This window comes from Nicotiana attenuata, unplaced genomic scaffold (assembly GCF_001879085.1).
Source record: "Nicotiana attenuata strain UT unplaced genomic scaffold, NIATTr2, whole genome shotgun sequence".
NCBI lineage: Eukaryota > Viridiplantae > Streptophyta > Magnoliopsida > Solanales > Solanaceae > Nicotiana > Nicotiana attenuata.
In genome coordinates this window covers 212,677-223,379 of record NW_017671085.1, presented here as the reverse complement: position 1 = coordinate 223,379, position 10,703 = coordinate 212,677, and positions in this window count along the sequence as shown.

Genomic DNA, 10,703 nt, shown 5'->3' with positions numbered 1-10,703 from the left:
GATCTTGACTGGATGGTCCTAAGGCGTCTGTCATGCCCAAACTCTCGTAAGTAGATCCACACCTTTATGAAAAAAATTAAGACCAGTAAAGTTAAAGACCTAGAACGCTACGTGGGACAATAACCCTTCCTGTTGGACACATGCAAGACATGATTGGGGCTATTTTTGCAAAATGACTTATGTGGCCAAAAAGTGGCAGAAGTGCAAAATTTGGCTAAGACCCCGCAAAGCCAAGAACCTAAGATTCACTAGGAATAGCGGACCCTATGTGGGTTGCCTACGTATCACGCCCCGAAAGACGAGAATAAGGTATGCGTGGTTCGGGCAGATTGGATACGGGCGATAATTTTTTAAAAAAAAACCAATTTAGAGAAAACATATTTTTTTTTATCTTTTCCTTGAAAATGATGAAACGTGTAAAATCTTTTGGATTTTAAAAAAAATTGATGGGAAAGTGCAAAATCTTTTTTTTGGATTTTTTTTTTCATTTTCAATTTTTTTTGAAAAAGTGTAAAAAAATATTATAGATGGGCCCCACTTGCTTCATTTTTATACTTCAACCACTTTTCTTTCTCATTTACCTCATTGGTCCGCCAAATGACCCCTTTTACCCTTGAAGATTACAACATGTAGCACATTAGGATGCATCATGATGGTCTTTTATTTTTGGGTATACCTGTCCTAGACAGACCCAACCCCTGTGTTGAGTCCCCTAAGTCAAATGCACGTGATGCAAACAAACGTTCCTACTAGGGATCCGGCATGAGGTTGTATTTTTCTAGGTTTAAATCTTGGGGTTGTGTTCTAGACTTGGGTTACCCGAGCGGACAACTGGGGCTGAAGAGGGGGTAACGTACCGGGAGCACAAAAGTCTACCCGGCTTTGTTGTTGGCCCAGCCTCGTTCTATTTGCTATAATTTCTACAAAAAAGCGGGCCACGCGAACGTGTGCACCATTTTCAGAAGACTCGGATGGGTGGCGTAAGAAGACAGTTATATACAATTCAAACAACATTAAAGCGGTAAACAGATAGCTTTTAGCACAAAAGGTTCACAGAATACAGTAATATTAACAATAAATAAAGCCAAATAAAAATTATTAAAACAAGCTCGAATTCTTGAACCCTGAACCTAGAGGTGTTTAACGGGCGGGCTGGGACGGGCTGAACAAAAAGAAAACCAACCTGTTCGTTAACGGACCGGGTTGGTTAGCGGGCTGGGGATAGCGGGCTGATAGCGGGTTGGGAATTTGCGGGGTTTTGTGGGCCCTTCCGGGTTCGAGCTTAACGGGCTCGGGCGGGCTGTGCTAAATTATTATTTTTTAATTAAATTTTGTTAGCAACGGTACACAAATTAAAAAAAAATTAAAAAAATAAAAATTTAACCCATTAACGGGCTGAACCGGGCTGCAGCCCGTTAACAACCCGTTAACGGGTTAGCGGGCTTAGTGAGTTCCGGTGCACCAATATCCAAAATGTGTTCGTCTAAAATCCGCTCCCCGTCCAACCCGTCCCAGCCCGCCATATATGCTACAGTGCCGGGCTGACCGGGGCTGGCCCGGGCCGAACCGGGCTGAAAACGGGTCAGCCCGACCCGATTAACAGGTATACCTGAACCTGAAGTTCTAGGTTCTTGTCCCCAACAGGGTCGCCAGAGCTGTCACACCTCTTTTTTACTACCCCTGAAAGGGTGTAAGGGAGTTTTTCCACTTTAAAGTGACAATCGAAACGGGATTATTTATTTAAGATCCAGAGTCGCCACTTAGGATAATTTATGGTGTCCCAAGTCATCGGTTTAGAATCCCGAATCGAGGAAATATTTGACTCTGTTTATGTCTGCGAGCACAGAAATCCAGGTAAGGGATTCTGTTAACCCGGGAGAAGGTGTTAGGCACTCCCGAGTTCCGTGGTTTTAGCACGGTCTCTTTGACCATACTTGGCTTAAAAATGTCTAATTACTTATTTTAGAACCCATGTGCATTTACCCTTTTACTGCTTTTTAGATAAGAAAATTATCTTGAAAACGGGTCACGCGTACGTGTACCCATTTATTTGGCGTGTCAAAAATCATGTCACGCGTACGTGTCCACAATTAATAACGCTTTATTATTTTAAAAAATTTGACCGAAGTTGCGCAAACGCATACTCCGGTTTTGTTTTTAGAATCGCAAAATATCACGCGAACGTGTCCACAACCGAGATAGTATATTAAACGGGCCTAAGGCAAACTACGAACATTTGTCATTTTTATACCTAAGTTATAAAATTAATACGAGGGCCATGTATGATTAAATGATGGATGGCACGCCTCGAGTTATATGAACTAAATTTAATTAGTGGCCTATTGAAACAATTGTATTATTAGGAAAAAGTTTGATCGAAGTTGCGCGAACGCATACCCCGAATTGATTTTTAGAATTGTAATTGTGTCACGCGAACGTGTACACAATCACAATAGTATTTTAAATGGCCCTAAAGGCTTTTCTACGAATGTTCATTATTAATGTCTAATTAATATTTGAGGGCCATAGGTTAATTTTGATGGCACACCTCAATCTAATTACAAGAATTACTTTAAAAACAAACGCAATTTGAAGCTATTGATTGCACAACTATTAATTATAGTGCTGGGCCTTTAGGCGTTTGGCCCAAGCTTATCGTACGGATCATTTACAGTAGCCCATTAAATAGGGACCTGGGCTCAAACACCGACCCAAAGAAATGGAAGGCCATACATCTCCCCATTTCGAAGTGGCCTTGAGGTCTAGGCCTGAATGAAACCCAAACTTCATGAAAAGCAAAGGTTGAAAAAATGAGGAACTCGAGATCGAGTCCACACAAACGCAAACGACACTTAAAATTCAAGGATACCAACTGAGCCTCGTTGACTTTATCCAGTATGCAGCAAAATGATAGAAATGCTTTAAGCACTACTAAACCATATTGCATTTTAAAACGCAATATTGTTTTGAATTCAATTGCACTAATGACATGGAACACAAAGCTGTACATCATTCAACCTTAATTCAATCCCAAACTAGCTAATAAACAATTGTATGAAGTTTAAACCTCAATTAAACCCTTTTTGACACACACAATAGCAACAAAAACCCTATGAAGTTGTCATATGACAAACCTGAATAACATCAAGTCGACTTTAAACATACTCAAACACAGACCAAGAGTAATCCAACATAGGGCTTAACCCTTACTGCAAATAACCTGGAGCATTTTTCCCACCCATAGCAAGTTTAAACCAAACTACCAATTAACAAAAGACCTAGAGAACTTAAATTTCAGCTTAACAATGGGACACCAAATCCATAACATGAAACAAACTAACAAAAATGCACCTAAAACTATAATATTACAGGTTATGAATGAGATTGAAGAATAAAGAAGTAAAATTCAACAAAGACACTGATATTCATCATATATCCACATTTCGATTTGCATGTTTACATCTCATATGTTATCCATGGTCCAAAAGATACCTGGAAGTCAACAGAAAAGCAATGAGAGTGAGGAATCAGCAGCAACAGTGAATCAGCTTAAACTGTGACGACCCAAAGGGTCATCACCGGATTTCTTCCTATTTCCGTGCTTTCGAGGCCTTGAAAACCTCGCTTTTAGCTGCCTCGATTTGCGTGCGCAGTCCGGGCACGAAGCCGGAAAGCTTTTATTTTAAAATATGTGAACTTTGTGAAAAATTTGAAGAATTTTGATATTAATATTGCTAAAGTTGACTTTGGTCAACATTTTTGGTAAATGGACCCGGACCCGTGATTTGGCGGTCCCGGAGGGTCCGTAGAAAAATATGAGACTCGGGCATATGCCCGGAGTCGAATTTCGAGGTCGAGAGCCCGAGAAATGAATTTTTCTGTGAAATTATTTTTCTGAAATTATTAAGGAAAATGGGAATGAAAATTGATTAAAAGACTATGGTATCGGGCTCTCTATAAAGTTTGGTCGAAATCGGACGTCATTTGACGTGTTTCGGACCTAAATATCTAAAATTTGAAGTTTAAGAAGTTTGAAATGAAAAATGATGATTTTGAGGCTTGATTCATTGATTTTGATGTTATTTTGGCGATTTAATCGCTCGAGTTAGTTCGTAGGATGTTATTGAGTTAGTGTGGATGTTTGGTTAGGAGCCCCGAGGGCTCGGTAGTGTTTCGGAGGTAGTTCGGGGTGTTTTTGGCCTTAGAGTTGTTGCAGAATTTCTGCTGCTGGTGTTCAGAGAATTTGTTCTCTGCGATCGCGATTCCATTCTTGCGATCGCATAGTGTCTTCTCCAGGCATTTCCAAATTCCTTCAACGCGATCGCATAAGTTTTCCCGCGATCGCATAGTCTGACCAGTCTCTTCAATGCGATCGCACTCACCTCTACGCGATCGCACAGCTTTAAACTTCACCCAAAAGTCCTGGTTTCCCTTCTTCTATGCGAACGCACGAAATTGTTCTGCGATCGCGGAAGCCAAGTTCCCACTCCTCTATGCGACCGCATCAATTGCCCCGCGATCGCATAGACCAAAAGCGCCCAGTGATTTTTAAAAGCTTAAAACAGAATGGTTGCAGGATTTTTCCTCACTTTTCACACGAGCTCCCCTCTTAAACCCTCCATAGACGAAATTCAAGCTCTCCTTCCTCCATAACTCTTTGGGTAAGTAATCTTAACATCATTCCCTCATTATTTCTTCATCTAATTACTAATTTCCTAGCCCGAAATCATGAAATCAAAGTAGAAATTAAGGGTTTTGGGTAGAGTTAGGTTTTTGGGAATTTTGGATGATTCAACCTCAATTTGGGGTCGAATCTTGAAATAAATTATATATTTGAACTCGTGGGGTTATGGGTGATTGGGTTTTGGTCCGAGCCTCGTGTTTGGACCATGTGGGCCCGGCGTCGAATTTTGATATTTTTGGAAGAATGCTAGGAAATTCATATCTAGGCTATAGGTGTTGCCATTGAGTCCTTATTGATATTATTGAACTAATTATGACCAGATACCGTTGTTTCGGAGTCGGATTGTAGAGGAAAGGCGGTATTTGAGGATTGATTGCTATTCTTCGGACCGAGGTAAGTGTTTGTTCTAACTTTGGCTTGAGGGAATATGATTAGGATGTTATTTGCTATTTGCTAAATGTGGAGTACGGTGTATAGGTATGGTGACGAGTATCTATACATCGGTGTCTAGCATGACCGTGAGTCTAAATTGCTTTTAATTTGAATGATGTGACACCGCTACCTTGTCTAATGAATAAATTTCATATAATGTGAACGGTTGAGGAAGAATTGTGATTGGTATATTTTGGAGCGTTGGCTCGAACAAGAATGTGTTAGTTGAGAAAGAAATGATTTAAAGGAGGACGTGTTGTGATTATTCCTTTGTCGGGATGTGTAGACTATTATTATGTACTCTCCCTTGCCGGGATATTTGGGCTGTTAGCTGTACCCTTGCCGGGTTAAAGTGTTATGTTGTCGAATTCCCCTAATGGGGCCTTCTTTACAAAGTCAGATATTTTGAATTATAATATGGGATCGTGTGGCACGCCGACCACTTATATACTATAATATGGGATCGTGTGGCACGCCGACCACTTATATACTATAAAATGGGATCGTGTGGCACGCCGACCACTTATTTATTATGAAATGGGATCGTGTGGCGCGCCGTCCACTTATATACTAAATATGGGATCGTGTGGCACGCCGGCCACTTATTTATTATGAAATGGGATCGTGTGGCACGCCGTCCACTTATGAATTAAGAAATGGGATCGTGTGGCGCGCCGACCACTTATATATATGAGCTATGGTATTGAGATAGTTTCGTCGTTATATCCATTGATCTGTATTCGCTGTATTTTCCCGAGCATGCCCCCTTCCCCTTTTTAGTTGATATTCTCTGTTGTTATTTTCTGTTGCCTTGTATATATATATCTGAACATGTTGTTTTTGGTAGGTCCTGTCTAGCCTCGTCACTACTTCGCCGGGGTTAGGCCAGGCACTTACCAGCACATGGGGTCGGTTGTGTTGATGCTACACTTCTGTGCTTTTTGCACAAATCATAGTACTGGGGCAGGAGCCTTTGGTCAGCAGTAGGAGTGTTGGGAGCTTACTTCAGTCCGGAGATTCTGAGGTAGCTTGCTGGCGTCCGCATGGCCCGGAGTCTCTCTTATCTCTGTCTTTCGTTTGATTTCCCTTGTATCGGATCAGACAGTACTGTATTCTCATTTAGACTTTGTATTTAGCTTTTCAGTAGAAGTTCGTGAGTTAGTGACACCAGATCTGGGTAGAGGTGTATTTGAAATTCCGTACTTGGTTTCTGTTATCTATGTTTCGAAATTTCCGCTTTTATGATAATTGCCTCGTTCTTCTTTATTTTGTTAATGATAATGAGAGAAGTGTTAGATTGATTGGCTTGCCTAGCTCCTATTAGTAGGCGTCATCACGACTCTCGAGGGTGGGGAATCCGGGTCGTGACAAGTTGGTATCAGAGCACTAGGTTACATAGGTCTCACTACTCACGGACAACCTCGGTAGAGTCTGAGGGATCGGTAAGGAGACGTCTGTATTTATTCCCCAGAGGCTACGGAGTTAGGAAAAGTTTCACTTTTGTTCTTTCCTGTCGTGCGATCCTGTTTCTCAAATACTGATTGTCTTTCTACTCTGTTCTTTCGCAGATGGCGAGAACACGTGCTTCCTCTTTTACCGAACAGCAGCCCGAGCCCCCAGCAGCAGCTCCTGCGAGGGGCAGAGGCCGAGGCCGGGGCAGAGCTCAGCCCCGAGCAGCAGTTCCAGAGGTGGAGCCTCATGTTGACTACGATGAGGAGGTTCCAGCCCCAGCAGCTCCGGTGGGCCCAGCTCAGGTCCCAGAGGGGTTCATAGCCACCCCAGTTCTTCAGGACGCTCTGGTCCGATTGGTAGGCTTTATGGAGAGCGTCACTAGAGCGGGTTTGCTTCCAGTAGCCCCAGCCACTTCTCAGGCTGGAGGAGGGGTTCAGACTCCTGCTACACGTACTCCGGAGCAGGTAGCTCCCTAGGCACAGGTTCCAGTGGCGCAGCCAGCGGTGGCAGTTCAGCCGGGTATTGTGACTCAGACCGGCGATGGAGCGGCTATGTCCTCAGATGCTTTGTGGAGGCTTGATAGGTTCTCCAAGCTCTTCACCACCACATTCAGCGGTGCTTCATCAGAGGATCCTCAGGATTTCTTATTCAGCTGCCATGAGATCCTTAGGACTATGGGTATTGTGGAGACCAATGGGGTCGACTTCATCACTTTCCGGCTTGCAGGATCCGCCAAGACTTGGTGGAGGGACTATTGCCTATCTAGACCAGCAGGGTCTCCAGCATTGACATGGGATCTGTTCGCGGAGTTATTTTTGGAGAAGTTTCTCCCAATTACTCAGCGGGAGGCACTACGCAGGCAGTTCGAGCGCCTCCAGCAGGGCTCTATGACAGTCACACAGTGTGAGACTCGGTTCATTGATCTGGCACGCTATGCTGTTGTTATACTCCCCACCGAGAGATAGAGGGTGCGGAGGTTTATTGATGGATTGATTCAGCCGATACGTCTCCAGATGGCTATGGGAGCTGGTAGTGAGATTTCTTTTCAGGAGGCGGCCAATGCAGCCCGTAAAGTTGAGATGGCTCTTGCACGGGGAGGTGGTTATGGGTCAGACAAGAGACCCCGTCATGCAGGTAGATTCAGTGGTACCTCGTCTGGAGGTGGAGATTCTTATGGTAGAGGCCATCCTCCGAGGCCCTTTCAGTCAGCCCTACAGGTCTCACATGGTACTTCAGGTGGTCGTGGCTCTCAGCCGCAGTCTTCTGAGCAGCAGCTTTTCAGTTCTCCATCAGCACCTATCAGCGCACCACCACTCCGTTATTCTCAGCAGCCGAGGGCTTGTTATACGTGTGGCGACACGAGGCATATTGCCAGGTATTGCCCTCGAGCTTCTGACAGCTCTCAGCAGCAGGGTCCTCGTCCTATGATTCAGGCATCAGGTGATCCACAGGCCACCCAGCCAGCTAGAGGCGGGGGTAGAGGCCATAGAGGTGGAGGTAGAGATCATAGAGGTGGAGCTCGGACTGCCAGAGGTAGAGGCCAACCAGCAGTCGATCGTCCCAGAGATATGGTGCAGGGAGGTGGGGCCCAGCCCCGGTGTTATGCTCTTCCAGCCAGGCCAGAGGCTGAGTCTTCAGATGCTGTTATTACAGGTACTATTCTGGTTTGTGATAGGGATGCTTCAGTGCTATTTGACCCTGGGTCTACGTATTCATATGTGTCGTCCTATTTTGCACCCTACCTGTCTATGCCTAGTGATGCTTTGGGTATTCCTGTTTATGTATCTACACCGGTGGGGGATTCTATAGTGGTCGACCGAGTTCATCGCTCCTGTGTGGTAGTATTTGAGGGTCTTGAGACCCGTGTTGATTTATTGCTCTTAGATATGGTGGATTTCGACGTCATTTTAGGGATGGATTGGTTGTCCCCGTATCATGCTATCTTAGATTGTCACGCCAAGACTGTGACCTTGGCTTTGCCAGATTTACCCCGATTGGAGTGGAGAGGGACCCCAAGTCATGCCACTCGCAGTGTTATCTCATATGTGACGGCTCGACGCATGGTCGAGAAGGGGTGTCTAGCTTATCTGGCGTATGTTCGCGATTCCAGCTCAGAGGTTCCTTCTATTGATTCTGTTCCTATTGTTCGGGAGTTCCCCGAGGTTTTTCCTTCAGACCTGCCGGGTATGCCGCCCGACAGGAATATTGATTTCTGTATTGATCTGGCCCAGGCACGCAGCCCATTTCTATTCCGCCGTATCGCATGGCCCCGCCAGAGTTGAAGGAGTTAAAGGACCAGTTGCAAGATTTGCTAGAGAAGGGTTTCATCAGGCCTAGTGTTTCTCCTTGGGGTGCGCCAGTGTTATTTGTGAAGAAAAAGGATGGATCGATGAGGATGTGCATTGATTACCGGCAATTGAACAAGGTGACGATAAAGAACAAGTATCCACTGCCGAGGATTGATGATTTGTTTGACCAGCTTCAGGGTGCAAAGGTGTTTTCAAAGATAGACTTGAGATCTGGTTACCATCAGCTGAGGATTAGGGCATCCGATGTCCCTAAGACAGCATTCTGCACCCGGTACGGGCATTATGAGTTCCTGGTCATGTCGTTTGGGTTGACCAACGCCCCAACAGCATTCATGGAGTTGATGAACCGAGTGTTCAGGCCATATTTGGACATGTTCGTGATAGTCTTTATTGATGATATTCTGGTGTACTCCCGCAGCCAGGAGGAGCACGAGCAGCACCTCAAAGTGGTTCTTCAGACTCTGAAGGATAGTCAGTTGTATGCGAATTTCTCGAAGTGCAAGTTCTGGTTAAGTTCGGTTGCATTTTTGGGTCATGTTGTATCAGCAGAAGGTATTCAGGTGGACCCAAAGAAGATTGAGGCAGTCAAGAATTGGCCTCGACCAGCATCAGCTACAGAGATTCGGAGTTTCTTGGGGTTAGCAGGTTACTACCGTCGGTTCGTGGAGGGGTTTTCATCTATTGCAGCCCCGATGACCAGATTGACCCAGAAGGGTGCCCAGTTCAGATGGTCGGATGAGTGTGAGGCGAGCTTTCAGAAGCTCAAGACAGCTCTGACTACGGCACCGATATTGGTTTTGCCCACAGGTTCAGGGCCTTATACAGTCTATTGTGATGCTTCCCGTATTGGGCTTGGTGCAGTATTGATGCAGGATGGCAGAGTCATTGCTTATGCTTCGAGGCAGTTGAAGATCCACGAGAAGAATTACCCGGTTCATGATCTCGAGTTGGCAGCCATTGTTCATGCTTTGAAGATTTGGAGGCATTACCTATTTGGTGTGACGTGTGAGGTGTACACGGATCACAAGAGTCTACAATACTTGTTCAAGCAGAAGGAGTTGAACTGGAGGCAGCGGAGGTGGTTGGAGCTATTGAAGGACTATGATGTTACTATTTTGTACCACCCGGGGAGAGCCAATGTGGTGGCCGATGCATTGAGTAGGAAGTCTGCCAGCATGGGTAGTCTTGCTTATGTTCCGGTCAGCCAGAGACCGCTTGCTTTGGATATTCAGGCCCTGGCCAATCGATTTGTGAGGTTGGACATTTCTGAGCCTAGCAGAGTGCTAGCTTGTACGGTCGCTCATTCTTCATTATTGGAGCGTATCCGTGATCGGCAGTTTGATGATCCCCATTTGTGTGTCCTGAGAGACACGGTGCAGCGTGGAGGTGCCACGAAGGTGACCTTAGATGATGATGGTGTTTTGAGGTTGCAGGGATGAGTTTGCGTGCCAAATGTCGATGGGATTCAAGAGTTGATCTTAGCGGAGGCCTATAGTTCTCGGTATTCTATTCACCCGGGCGCCGCAAAGATGTATCAGGACTTACGGCAACTTTATTGGTGGCGTAGGATGAAGAAAGATATTGTTGCATATGTGGCTCGATGTTTGAACTGTCAGCAGGTTAAGTATGAGCATCAGAGGCCTGGTGGGTTGTTTCACAGGATTGAGCTTCCCGAGTGGAAGTGGGAGAGGATTACCATGGATTTCGTTACTGGACTTCCGATGACTCGGAAGAAGTTTGATGCTATTTGGGTCATTGTTGATAGGCTGACCAAGTCAGCGCATTTTATTCCTGTTGCATCCACTTATTCATCGGAGAGGTTAGCT